We start from the raw sequence: 13,294 nt of genomic DNA on the forward strand, positions 1-13,294 counted from the left end.
TTTGTCATGACAGTTTTGAGACTGTAAAAAGCAGTTCATAAGTTACTGATTCACAATGAAATTCGATAATGAATCCCAATCTGGGTGTGTCAAATCTGTTGTGGGAGTTTATTCAGGGCTATTAATCAAGAATCTCTATATGAACTATTTTATATACTGCTGAACAGGAGGAACGTTCCAAAAAAGTCTACTCCATTTTTCTCTTAGAAAGGAGGTAGTAAGCCTAAAGTCTCTTTATGATGTGAAATATGATAGCATATCTCCGGTCTTAGTTCACTGTATATATGTCACGATCCAAAATCTTACCTCAATACTAGGCCAGCTGACAATCTCAATAAACCACCATATCTTTTAAGTTTGGAAACATAATATCTAAATTTAGCGAAAGAAAAACTCACAAATACATATATAAACACTCCCAAAACCCGGTGTCACTGAGTACATGAGCATCTAATATGAATACAAGTCTGAAAAATACGGTCCATAATAGTCTGAGACCAAATGCAGTACATAAGGAGATAGGGAAGGAGAGGCAAGGTCTGCGAAATACGGCAGCTACCTCTGAATCTCCGGAACAGTCGACTGTGCGAGAGAATCAACACCCGCTATGACCGGGAACACCTGGATCTGCACACGAAGTGCAGGGTGTATGAGTACAACCAACTCAGTAAGTAACAATAATAAATAAGGAATTGAAGAGAGTGACGAGCTACACAGTTATAGTTCACTTTCAGTAATTCCAGCAAAGAATAGACATGCTTTCAAATGCAGCAGTTTAAGTCAAATCAATTTTATACAGTTCAAGTTCGTGTAATCCGGATATAAAATCTTTCAGAGAATTTCACAATAATGACAAATAGCAACTAAGTGCAACAACAAATGAAAAGCAAGTACAGCCTCTCAGGGCAACAATCACTCAATTCGTCACAACAGCTAAACTACTCGGCTCTCCGCCCTCAGCACTCACACTCAATGGGTACCCACGCTCACTGGGAGTGTTCAGACTCCGTAAAGGCTCCTACAGCCCAAGCGCTATAATCTGCATGGACAACTCACGTGCCATAGTATAAATATCTGGATCCGCACGGACAACTCACGTGCTGCACGGACAACTCACGTGCTATAGTATAATATAAGGATCCGCATGGACAACTCATGTACTGCACGGACAACTCACGTGCTAGAGTATAATATCTCACAATCAGGCCCTCGGCCTCGCTTAGTCATAAATCTCTTCAGTCTCTCGGGCTCTCAACAATCATGAAATCAGCCCAAACAACAATGATATGATGCATCAACAATGAACAATAGAGACTGGGATAAAATAATCAAGTAAACTGTGAGTGAGTTTAAAACAACAATTAAGTAGATAGTTCAACATGTACACGACCTCTGTGGGTCCCAACAGTACCAATATATAGCCTAAACATGGTTTCTAACTTGACTTTTAGTCAAATTTTCACAACACATAGAGAGCATATAACTAACAACAAGTTACTCAACTTTACAGTTTCACGGGAAGTCACAATCCCCTCGGTGCACGCCCACACGCCCGTCACCTAGCATGTGCGTCACCTCCAAAGTAATCACATGATACAAAAATTCGAGGTTTCATACCCTCAGGACCAGATTTAAAACTGTTACTTACCTCAACAACGTAGAACTCCTAATCCGGAATGCTTTTTCCTCTCGAACCAGCCTCCAAATGCCCCGAATCTAGTCACAAACAGTACGAGATAATCAATATTGGCTAAAATGATCAATTCCACAAGAAACTACTGAAATCTAGCCCAAAATCCGAAATCGGCTCAAACCCGGCCCCCGGGCCCACGTCTCAAAATCCGACAAAAACCAAAAAACCCGAAAGCCCATTCACTCACGAATCTAGCCATACCAAATTCATCAAAATCCGACATCATTTGCCCCTCCAAATTCCCAAAATCCACTCTCAAATTCTCAAGCCCTAATCTCCCAATTTCACCTCAACCCACACAATCTAGGTGGGAAAAATCAATGGGGAAACAAGATTTATGATCGAAATCAAGCACAAGAAGCTTACCTCAGAATTCCCCTCGGAAATCCTCTTCAAAATCACCTAAGCCAGAGTCCAAAATGTTAAAAATGGTGAAAAACCTCGAAGTCCCGTTTTTATTTGTTCTGCCCAGACTTTTCGCACTTGTGACTGCATTTCCGCATCTGCGGACCAAGATCCGCTTCTGCGGAGAATCACTTAAATGTAGTCCCCGCTCATGCGACCAAGGAACCGCATCTGCGATCATCGCAGGTGCAGAATTATCATCGCGCCTGCGGACACAACACGCACCTGCGCTCGATTCCACGCTTCTGTGGCCATCGCAGGTGCGGCAAATCCTTCGTACTTGTACACTCTGCCCAACCTCCTCTCTTTTGCTTCTGCGCCCAAATACCCGCTTCTGTGGGCTCGCACCTGCGGTTCCCATTCCGCAGGTGCGGAAATACTAGTAGCAGCAACTTCAGCTGCATCTTTCCAACTTCAAACAATCCGTTAACCACCCAGAATCACCTCGAGGTCCTCGGGACCTCAACCAAACATACCAATAAGTCATATATCAACAAACGAACTTAGTCGAGCCTTTGAATCACTCAAAACAACATCAAACACCAAATTACCCTCGGATTCAAGCCTAAGAACTTCTAAACTTCCAAATTCCGCAAACGACGTCGAAACCTACCAAACCACGTCCGAATGACCTCAAATTTTGCACACAAGTCACATTTCACATTACGGAACTATTCCAACTTCCAAAATCGGATTCCAATCCCGATATCAAAAAGTCAACCCCCTGGTCAAAATTTCCAAAATTCAACTTTCGCCATTTCAAGCCTAATTCCACTACGAACCGCTAAATAATTTTCTGGACACGCTCTTAAGTCCAAAATCACCATACGGAGCTACTGAAATCCTCAAAATTCGAAGTCGTTTACACATAGAACAACATCCAATCATCTTTTCTAACTTAAAATTTTCAATTATAAGACTAAGTGTCTAATTTCACTCCGAATTCCCTCCGGACCCGAACCAACTAACTCGATAAGTAACGACTGTAAATCATAAATTGAGCAGTAAATGGGGGAACGAGGCTGTAATACTCAAAACGACCGGCCGAGTTGTTACATTCTCCCCCACTTAAACATACGTTCGTCCTCGAACGTGCCAAGAGTTATTTCTAAGCCATCAAATCATTATTCCATCTTACCACGCACGTACCCATGGGTGATCATCACGTCACCCTATTCTATATAGGTCTGACCACACAACATAACAAGAAAAATCATTAATTTAACCTTAGCCCAAAAACCTTGGAGCCAAATTTCTAATATTCAGAATTCTTTTCAAGACCCGAATCTCACATATACACACTGTATAAGTCTGAACGAGCTGTATCGAGCCATAAATATAATCACGGATATAATCAACTAGCATATTACCCAACTCGCATGCTCGTGACACCATTCCTGATCACAGCAACTACTCCAAAACCAAACAAGTATTAGTATTAAACCCCATATCGAACCAAACCTTGTTCCAAAACCTTCGTACACTGCTAATAATGAAAGAAACATGCAGAAATCTCATGACCCCCTTATCAGAGCAACAAGTCATGGAGCTCTCTCGCCCCTACCAGAACCATACTCACTCTCTAAGCCGACTTTCAATATTATCCTTCCGAATATACCATAATCAAACTTGATAGTACCCACTCTAGGTCTAATGACCTTATATTATTAAACACAACTATCCCACAGACATGCCGCACCAATATAACTCAGAGCAACAAACCGTGCCATCTGTGCGCCAATACGCAACAATTCAAATGTATTCAGTCATGGGAAAAATGACTCAAATGAGAGAACTGCCCCGCTGAATTAACAAGTACCGCCACAAAGAAATGATGAAAATTCATCACACACCGTAGAACCATCACACGATTCTAACGCAAGATTCATACCTTAACATAACTTCGCTCCAATGCGTGACCCCATCCAAATGCTGGTCCATATTATCTACCTCGAGCCACCCTGCTCAAAATCAATATCGACAGAGAAGCAAATGACAAAAATGCCACACAAAACCTGAAAGAACATAACCAATACGCAATCGATCATGCAATACCCAAATACTCCTCTCGCTCAAATTCTGCCATAAGCCCCCCAATAGAACCGCACCATGTGTGCATATAACCAATGAAACACAACTTCTCATAGCATAGAAGAGTAACTCACATATCATTTCAGACCACGAATAAGTTCACATCAACCGAATGACACATCACTCAACAATAGCAGTATGGAGCTAACCAATCAGACTCGGTATAAAATACACATCCTAATTGGGCCTACCCATGGACCCCAAGTCAACTCTGGTCACCCACCAATAGATAAATAATCCTCCGAAAGTCAACAATGACTGAATCATAACACATACTATCATCTGGCTAGTTTCGGCCAAGACTTCACAGTCCACAACCATGAAACAATCTATTCCTGAGAACTCCCAGTCTCCAAATCCATAGAACACATGAATCACTATATCTGATCCCAACTCCACTGCCGAATGTCTAACATATCTCTCATACACGATCATCCCACAAGGAATACTTCTATAATTCTCCCGTGCCATATAGCAAATTTTGAATATCAGCAGTCGATCAACCAGGAGATTGTCGCAATACCAATGAAGTATCCATGAATCAAAACACATTGCCCCTTCTGAAATGAATACTCTCATTAGGCCATACCGATTAGTAATATCATTTACCTAGTCATCTGAAACCGTCCATGCTGCCTACAAATTTATGTCCTCCCTTCAAAACTGAACTGTGACCTTGCACAAGCAAATCTCAATCCCACACAATACACCGCGTCTAACATGCCATCTTGTGAAGAGTATGAGAATCTCATAATCACTCCGAGTCACAAGCAGAATACATACCCGATCAATCAGAAACCTTCCATTTGATCTCCTCCCGTAGAAAATCCCAATACACAGCATATTCCTCATGTCGGCCGAAAATATACTCCTCGAACTGTGGTAAAAACCATTGAGAACTCTTCGAAACCTATTTGCACACAACCAAGCTATTAGAACCGAATCTCTCTAACTCAACCCAGCCACGTAGGTCGCCAAATCCAAGAATATTGCCACAAAGCACCTGTAGAAAACCCCCCACATCATAAGCACCCAAAAAAATCGATCATAACTATTACCATGTTGTCCAATTTCTCCGAGTTCCTTCCGAATTTATCTTCAGATTGATACTTCTCCTTGCTAAATCGTCACGATCTTTAGCCACAACTCACCCCACAAACCTTAGCATAGAACTACAATGCCCTACGACCCTTAAGCAGTTGTATTCTTCTTAAGCACCTTCATAAATACCCCAACCGCAACACTCACTCTGAAAATACCTTATGCGATTTTAAAATTGTTCCTCTTTCCTTTCTTATACTGAAATGTAGAACCCAAGTCCTACAAAATTACCGCAAGTCCCGACACCTTCAAATGCAAATCTCAAATTTTATCCATACACAAGTCCAGAAACATTCTCAATTGCTATATATAATTCTCAAACCCATTAGAATTTTCTCAGGAGTCACCCTCTTTGCTCAAATCTAAATTGCACCGCCCGAACGGGCTGAAAGACACGTGCTCCCTTAGCTTGACCACACTTAAAGAAGTAACCCTGCCTTAACGTTACCAATCAAATTCATACTTCGTGCGTACTACATCCAACAATAACAACTCGATCATCCCATGATTTTCATATACTCATAAAGTTCAATATAACCTGTATTCAGGAATTTCTTTACTCGAGTCATCCTCGATCTCAACCTCTGCAAGTCATAACTAATCCACAAGTATGCCTCGTACCAAAACTAAAATTTAACACATAACCATGAAATCAAATTGTCAATAGCAGGCTCCCCCACTTAGCTTTAAGCTGCAATTATATAAACTTAAAACCCATAAGGATTTCTCCTTCTCAATTACCATGATCTCGCACCGTTAACCCGCCAGACTTCTTGAAGTCTTTTGTTAAGCTTTTCATGAACGTTCTGAATCACCAACCACAGTCACACACTCGGCCCCTTACCGAGTAGCAAGTAATATTCCTCGCAGAAGCTCCATCAACATCACGCCACCGCTAACTGCTCATAAGAGATAACCCTCATATGGAATTCCTTACCGACATCTTCCAACGATGTTGCACTGGGTTCAATGACCATGTAGTCAGTAAATTCTCCTGAGCTCATGCTCGTCCACCATTTGTATAAGTCTACACTTTCCTTATTGACATCAACTGAAAGTTCAACAATACCTTCCAAACTCAAGTCATATTGCGCCTGAAACGATAATCAGATCTTCACATCCCTCTTCATTTCAAACAAACCCCTTTCTGCCATATTCAATCTTTCTCCGTACAGTAACCATCACTCCAAATAAAGTCTATAGGCCAAATCACATTCTATCACGGTTCCAAATCGTTCTACACTTTCTCAAGACTCGTGGCTACCTTACCACAGAATCCATTAGCTAATCCGCCACTCTTACTTCGGTTAAACCATCTCCTTTAAGCAACTTCTCAACCTCTACTTCTCCTATTTGACCTGCTAGTACTTCAGCCACCGCGAAACACTTCCCGTCATGTCTTCCCTCACACTTTGTTGCCTAACTGTTGCATCAAATCGAAATGCATCTCTGTCGCACCTGAACCAATAAAATGTTACTGACTCTAAGCCTCTTCGAAGATCATCTTTCTCGAGCCATCAACATTAAAAATACCCATTCGCAACCATAATTACTACAAAATCATTTACTCTTCTTGAGTCCAAACTCATTGACAAGACATGAGAATTTAATTTGTCCCAAAATTTAACAACGTGAAAGATCCTTCAAAACATTCACACTCGAGATCGTACGTCGCATCAAAACGAAAAATCAAGCACTCAATGGTCTTCCTTTACATTTCAAGGAAACACTTCTCATCGCATTCAAATCGTCTTAACATATCACGCAGTTACATCATACTCCTCAGAAAGCCATTCCACCGTTCATCAAGCCACAAATTCCACTCGTAGGGACATTATCGGACATATGAGTCCAAATATACAGGTTATAACTGAAGCTACCGAGCCTAAGCTGTGGTCTAAACCTGGCCTAAGTCCTCTAGGCTGGTCCATCACCAAAACACGGAATACACATCTCAAACATCGTTCATGGAATCACAAGTCGGCGATGCACAACTGATACCGAGCGCTCATATGCGCATACGAATGCGTGGGAGGAATTCAAAAAGTTATGTTTCAAGCTGAATCGATTCCGCACGATAGAATATAATAAAGTGAAATTTTACTAAGGGTTTGGCAGACGTCTCCGTACTGATCCGCAAGACTCTACTAAACCTGCTTATGACTCATGAGACCTATGTAATATAAAGCTCTGATACCAACTTGTCACGACCCAAAATCTCACCCATTGTGATGGCACCTATCTCAATACTAGGCCAGCCGACAATCTCAATAAACCACCATATCTTTTAAGTTTGAAAACATAATATCTAAATTTAGCGGAAGAAATACTCACAAATACATATATAAACACTCCCAAAATACGGTGTCACTAAGTACATGAGCATCTAATATGAATACAAGTCTGGAAAATACAGTCCATAATAGTCTGAGACCAAATGCAGTACATAAGGAGATAGGGAAGGAGAGGCAAGGTCTGCGAAACACGGCAGCTACCTCTGAATCTCCGGAAAAGTCGACTGTGCGAGAGAATTAACATCCGCTATGACCGGGAACATCTGGATCTGCATACAAAGTGCAGGGTGTAGTATGAGTACAACCAACTCAGTAAGTAACAATAATAAATAAGGAATTAAAGATAGTGACGAGCTACACAGTTATAGTTCACTTTCAGTAATTCCAGCAAAGAATAGACATGCTTTCAAATGCAGCAGTTTAAGTCAAATCAATTTTATACAGTTCAAGTTCATGTAATCCGGATATAAAATCTTTCAGAGAATTTCACAACAATGACAAATAACAACTAAGTGCAACAACAAATGAAAAGCAAGTACAACCTCTCAGGGTAACAATCACTCAATTCGTCACAACAGCTCAACCACTCGGCTCTCCGCCCACAGCACTCACACTCAATGGGTACCCACACTCACTGTGGGTGTTCAGACTCCGTAGGGGCTCCTACAGCCCAAGCGCTATAATCTGCACGGACAACTCACGTGCCGCACTGACAAGTCACGTGCCATAGTATAAATATCTGGATCCGCACGGACAACTCACGTGTTATAGTATAATATAAGGATCCGCATGGACAACTCACGTGTTACACGGACAATTCACGTGCTATAGTATCAATATCTCACAATCAGGCCCTCGGTCTCGCTTAGTCATAAATCTCTCCAGTCTCTCGGACTCTCAACAATCATGAAATCAGCCCAAACAACAATGATATGATACATCAACAATGAACAATAGAGACTGGGATAAAATAATCAAGTAAACTGTGATTGCGTTCAAAACAACAATTAAGCAGATAGTTCAACATGTACACGACCTCTGTGGGTCTCAACCATACCAACATATAGCCTAAACATGGTTTCTAACATGACTTATAGTCAAATTTCCACAACACATAGAGAGCATATAGCTAACAACAAGTTATTTAACTTTACAGTTTCACGAGACGGACCAAGTCACAATCCCCTCGGTGCACGCCCACACTCCCGTCACCTAGCATGTACGTCACCTCCAAAGTAATCACATGATATAAAAATCCGGGGTTTCATACCCTTATGACCAGATTTAAAACTGTTACTTACCTCAACGGCGTAGAACTCCTAATCCGGAATGCTCTTTCCTCTCGAACCGGACTCCAAATATCCCGAATCTAGTCATAAAGAGTACGAGATAATCAATATTGGCTAAAATGATCAATTCCACAAGAAACTACTGAAATCTAGCCCAAAATCCGAAATCGGCTCAAACCCGGCCCCCGGGCCCACGTCTCGAAATCTGACAAAAATCACAAAATCCGAAAGCCCATTCACTCACGAGTCTAGCCGTATCAAATTCATCAAAATCCGACATCATTTGCCCCTCCAAATCCCCAAAATCCACTCTCAAATTCTCAAGCCCTAATTTCCCAATTTCACCTCAACCCACACACTCTAGGTGGGAAAAATCAATGGGGAAACAAGATTTATGATCTAAATCAAGCACAAGAAGCTTACCTTAGAATTTCCCTCAAAAATCCTCTTCGAAATCGCCTAAGCCCGAGTCCAAAATGTTAAAAATGGTGAAAAACCTCGAAGTCCTATTTTTATTTGTTTTGTCCAGACTTTTCGCACTTGCGGCTGCATTTTCGCATCGGCGGACCAAGCTCCGCTTTTGCGGAGAATCACTTAAATGCAGTCCCCGCTTCTGCGACCAAGGAACCGCATCTGCGATCATCGCAGGTGCGAAATTATCATCGCGCCTGCGGACACAACACGCACCTGCGCTCGATTCCACGCTTCTGCGGTCATCGCAGGTGCGGCAAATCCTTCGCACATGCGCACTCTACCCAACCTTTTCTCTTTCGCTTCTGCGCCCAAATACCCGCATCTGCGGGCTCGCACCTGCGGTTCCCATTCTGCAGGTTCGGAAATACGAGTAGCAGCAGCTTCAACTGCATCTTTCCAACTTCAAACAATCCGTTAACATACCAACAAGTTATATATCAACATACAAACTTAGTCGAGCCTTCGAATCACTCAAAACAATATCAAACACCAAATTAACCTCGGATTCAAGCCTAAGAACTTCTAAACTTCCAAATTCCGCAAAAGACGTTGAAACCTACCAAACCACGTCCGAATGACCTCAAATTTTGCACACAAGTCACATTTCACATTACGGAACTATTCAAACTTCCATAATCCGATTCCGACCCCGAAATCAAAAAGTCAGCCCCCCCGGTCAAACTTTCCAAAATTCAACTTTCGCCATTTCAAGCCTAATTCCACTACGGACCTCTAAATAATTTTCTGGACACGCTCCTAAGTATAAAATCATCATACGGAGCTACTGGAATCATCAGAATTTGAATCCGAGGTCATTTACACATAGATCAACATCCGGTCAACTTTTCTAACTTAAAATTTTCAATTATGAAACTAAGTGTCTCATTTAACTCCAAATTATCCCCGGACCCAAACCAACTAACCCGGTAAGTCTTAAAATGACTGCAAAGCATAAATTGAGCAGTCAATGGGGGAACAGGGCTGTAATACTCAAAACGATCGGCCGGGTCGTTACAATATACGTGAAGCTTCGAGTGCTCATCTAAAGTAGTCTAATCTAAGGTCTTGCTTTACATTGAGCGAGTAACTTGTTCCCTGTTTGTTGCCAAAATAAATTAAAAAATGAAAAGTAGACAACAAATGGCGTCAAGAAAATAATCGAGACATTACAATAATCGTAGTATTTTATTTTAAATAATTTGAGTGTTACAATCTCTATGATTCCTCCGATTCTTTCCAGCAATAAATAAATTCAAGGGCCTTGATCTTGAATCTATATTTGTTGCCATGAATGATGATCTTGAATTCACCTAGCACGAACTTTGATTTGAACTCATTATTCAAGGGCCTTTGATCTTGATTTTGAATCTATATTTGTTGCCACGAACGATGATCTTGAATTCAACTAGAACGAACTTTGATTTGAACTCGTAATTCGTTCTTTGTTCTTGAGCTTGAACTTGATTTCTTGAACTTGAACGTGCTTATTTGAAGCTTGAAATTTGTAGAAATATTTACGTCGAGCTCTCTCTTGCTTCTTATTATAACTTTTGGTGTCCTTTATGAGTTATGAACGCCCCTATTTATAGTTGTGGAAGGGAAGGGTTGTGATTAGAATAAACTCTCTCCAACAAATTATATTGAAGCGTGATGAGGCTGTACTTGATTGGCGAGAACATGTCACTTGCACATGTAGCACATTTTGATTGACAATTTAATTTGACTTTGCATGCCTTGTCATTTTGACATGTAGCATGATCCTATTGGCTCTTCCGTTTGACTTGGCGTGCTACACCATTTGACATGTGGCACCAAACTGGGCATCTAGGAAGATGACATCTTGGGTCTAGTGGGCTCATCACTTGCAGCCAAATTAAATGGGCTAGCCCGGTCAATATTTATTGGACTTAAATAATTATTCAAATAATATTAGCCCATAATTTATTTGGACTAGTATATTTAAAATATAATCTAAAATTTTTATTGAATTTGAATTCAATGAATTTTACATGCCTACAATACCAACTTATATATTCACTAAGTGCATTATTTATTTACACAATTAGTGTAATTTGTTTTAACCTTTTGTCGCATGTCTTGTTTCGCAGGTAGTTGTTTCCACCTATCATGGATTACTTGTCATTTATCTTTTAAGGGGATTTTATAAAAGTTACTTACTAAAAAATGGGGAGTAACAAAATTAGGTTGAAGCACAGAAGAAATTTTCTGACGATGTCTCGTTTTTCTCTCGGTGCACTTTAACTAACGTGCGCTGGCCATGGGGAAGAGGGCACGTGTTCCATATCAGAAGGCTCTAATGGCGAAGGAAACAACGGCTAAGTACAATCAAAATCGAGGACAACGAGCTCAAAGCAGCCAATTGACAGAAACCCTAAGTGAACAGGAAAGTAATGTAACAATATTTTCGAAAGGAGAATCAGAAAAGGCAAGCAAATTGAAAGCAATTCAATAATGGAATGAGATAGTACAGTCAGGTAACAAGCAGCAAAGTCCTTTGAGTAGCGAGAATAAGTTCTGGGCGGATCAGGTGGAGGAGGAGCTTGAGCAACCAACCAAACAGAGCTTAATTTGGGAGAATTTTGATATCTCAAAACTATCGAATGCTGGATTCAAACTTGAGTATGTAGCTCCTAAAGTGCAAGGTGAGTCGTAAATTGTAGATATTGAATTAGAAAATATTGCTTCTGAAATTGAATATTGGAAGAATTCTGTGGTATGCTATGTGTTGGGAGCTCATCCCCCATTTCCAATACTTAATGGGTATATACAGAGGATCTGGGCTAAACATGGGATCAATAAAATTTCAATGCTAAAAAAATGGGATTGTACTAGTGAGGTTTGATACAGAATTGGGAAAAAATGAAGCAATTCAGGGAGGAATCTATCACTTTGACAATAAGCCATTCATTGTTAAAGCTTGGTACCCAAATATGGAGTTTACGAGAGAAGAATTATACACTGTGCCGATTTGGATAAAGTTGCTCGGACTGAATTTCAAGTATTGGAGTCCAAAAGGCCTAAGTAAGATAGGTGAAGCCATTGATGGTAGACTAAAATACAGAGAAGAAGATAGGGCTCAATTTTGCTCGATTACTGGTAGAGGTGGGAATGGATACAGTATTACCAGATTGTATTCTGTTTAGAAATGAAAAGGGATCAGTGGTAGAGCAAAAGGTGATCTATGACTGGAAGCCAACTTTATGTAAATTTTGTAACAAATATGGTCATTCTGAAGCAGAATGCAGAAAGAAGAAGGGGCCAAAAATAGATGAGCCAAAAGAAAAGACAGCACAAGACGGAATAAGGACTGACAAACCAAACTCTGAAGATCCAAAGGAGAAGCAACTGTTTCAAAAACGTGGTGAAGGATAAAAGGAACTCCCCCTGAAAGAGAAAATACAAGAACATGCAAACTATGTATGGATAACACGATCAAGAGGGCATGCGGGAAGGATCCAAAATAAGCAGACGCAACAAGTGACAAGTAATAACACCTTTCAGGTTCTCCACAGGACCAAACTAGATTGTAGTGTTACAACTAATATTGGAGATAATATGGGAGGCCAACCCAATCCTCAATCAGGGAATGGTTAATATGCTATGCTGAATGTTAGGGGGCTCAATGCCCCAAATAAGCAAATGGAGGTCAAGTCCCTTTGCAATGTAGAAAAAGTTAATCTAGTAGGAATGTTGGAGATAAAAATAAAAAGTAACAAGTTTGAGAAAATAGCTAGCAGTATGTTCAGTGGATGGAATAACATAAATAACTTGGGAGACCATTACAATGGCAGAATCTGGATAAGTTGGAGGCCAGACTACTATGATATTCAGCTTAAAATGAGCACATCTCAAGTAGTTACATGTGAGGTAACATACATTCCTATGCAATTGAGGTTTATGTTATCAGTAGCGTATGCACATAATAC

The sequence above is a fragment of the Nicotiana tabacum genome, chromosome 17 (assembly GCF_000715075.1).
Source record: "Nicotiana tabacum cultivar K326 chromosome 17, ASM71507v2, whole genome shotgun sequence".
Lineage (NCBI taxonomy): Eukaryota > Viridiplantae > Streptophyta > Magnoliopsida > Solanales > Solanaceae > Nicotiana > Nicotiana tabacum.